Genomic DNA, 2,196 nt, shown 5'->3' on the forward strand with positions numbered 1-2,196 from the left:
AGGCAGGAGGAGAAGGGGATGACAGAGGATGAGATGGCTGGATGGAATCACTGACTCGATGAACATGAGTTTGAGTAAACTCCGGGAGTTGGTGATGGACAGGGAGGCCTGGCGTGCTGCGATTCATGGCGTCCCAAAGAGTCGGACATGACTGAGCGACTGAACTGAAGGTCTGGGGGCATCAATCACGTCACACATGTCTGCATGAATGTGGGGACAAGGCAGAGAGAAAGATCATTTCAGGGAAATGACATGATGTGAGACAGTTTTAATGAAAAATCTTCAGCAAGGAGACAGGAAAACTCAGGCTCAGGTCCTGGCTCTGCCACCACTGGGCCATATGATTTAGGGAAACTTTCTTTCTCTTGTTTATTCTGAGCTTTTGTATCTGTATCAGAAACGGACTAGCTGTTCTCCATTCTATATGCACATTGAAATTACTAAAAAAATGAATAGCCCTATAGCAGATCAATTAAACTTGAATTCTAGAGATAAAGTTGAAACAACAGGATTTTTAAAAGTTTTCCAGGTATAAGCAGGCTTGAGAAATGGGTGGAGGAGATCATAAGTCTCAATGAATTCAGAAGACTTTCCTAAAGAAGTGACTTTCATAATGGTAGAATGAAGACCTCTGTAAAACCTGTTCCTCCATAAAAGTAGGGAAGACATGAGTAAAAACTGTCAAAAATCAGTATTTAAGAACTTGGGAAATTAACTAAAGGCTTGCAACATTCTGGAGTGTTTATTCAAGTATCTTGTTAGACAGCAAGCTTTGTGGCAATTTAACTTGCCCTTATCCCATTTCTGTCTTCTCAGTACCATGGTAGCCTGAAAAACCAACTTGGAAGTATAGAGGTTAGGAATAAAAGCAGCATAGAAACCACAAGAGGCACTAGAATGGATATGGAGTTTCCTAAAAAGTGTATCCTCAAAAGAATTGTCACTACTTGACGTTTCTGTCAGCTGCTAAAATGAAAAGTTCTATTTTCAAGGGTTATCTTTGTTTGACCTCACTCAGTGCATACTTTGTGTTCAGTTCAGTTCAGTTCATTTGCTCAGTCGTGTCCCACTCTTTGTGACCCCATGAATCGCAGCAGGCCAGGCCTCCCTGCCCATCACCAACTCCAGGAGTTTACACAAACCCATGTCCATTGAGTCGGTGATGCCATCCAGGCATCTCATCCTCTGTCATCCCCTTCTCCTCCTGCCCCCAGTCCCTCCCAGCATCAGAGTCTTTTCCAATGAGTCAACTCTTCGCATGAGGTGGCCAAAGTACTGGAGTTTCAGCTTTAACATCATTCCTTCGAAAGAAATCCCAGGGCTGATCTCCTTCAGAATGGACTGGTTGGATCTCCTTGCAGTCCAAGGGACTCTCAAGAGTCTTCTCCAATACCACAGTTCAAAAGCATCAATTATTTGGCCCACAGCCTTCTTCACAGTCCAACTCTCACATCCATACATGATCACAGGAAAAACCATAGCCTTGACTAGACAAACCTTTGTTGGCAAAGTAATGTCTCTGCTTTTGAATATTCTATCTAGGTTGGTCATAACTTTCCTTCCAAGGAGTAAGCGTCTTTTAATTTCATGGCTGCAATCACCATCTGTAATGATTTTGCAGCCCAGAAAGATAAAGTCTGACACTGTTTCCACTGTTTCCCCATCTATTTCCCATGAAGTGATGGGGCCGGATGCCATGATCTTCATTTTTCTGAATGTTGAGCTTTAAGCCAACTTTTTCACTCTCCTCTTTCACTTTCATCAAGAGGCTTTTGAGTTCCTCTTCACTTTCTGCCATAAGGGTGGGGTTATCTGCATATCTGAGGTTATTGATATTTCTCCCAGCAATCCTGATTCCAGTTTGTGTTTCTTCCAGTCCAGCATTTCTCATGATGTACTCTGCATATAAGTTAAATAAGCAGGGTGACAATATACAGCCTTGACGAACTCCTTTTCCTATTTGGAACCAGTCTGTTGTTCCATGTCCAGTTCTAACTGTTGTTTCCTGACCTGCATACAAATTTCTCAAGAGGCAGGTCAGGTGGTCTGGTATTCCCATCTCTTTCAGAATTTTCCAGTTTATTGTGATCCACACAGTCAAAGGCTTTGGCATAGTCAATAAAACAGAAATAGATGTTTTTCTGGAACTCTCTTGCTTTTTCCATGATCCAGCAGATGTTGGCAATTTGATCTCTG

Source organism: Bison bison, unplaced genomic scaffold, assembly GCF_000754665.1.
Source record: "Bison bison bison isolate TAMUID 2011002044 unplaced genomic scaffold, Bison_UMD1.0 scf7180017864505, whole genome shotgun sequence".
NCBI lineage: Eukaryota > Metazoa > Chordata > Mammalia > Artiodactyla > Bovidae > Bison > Bison bison.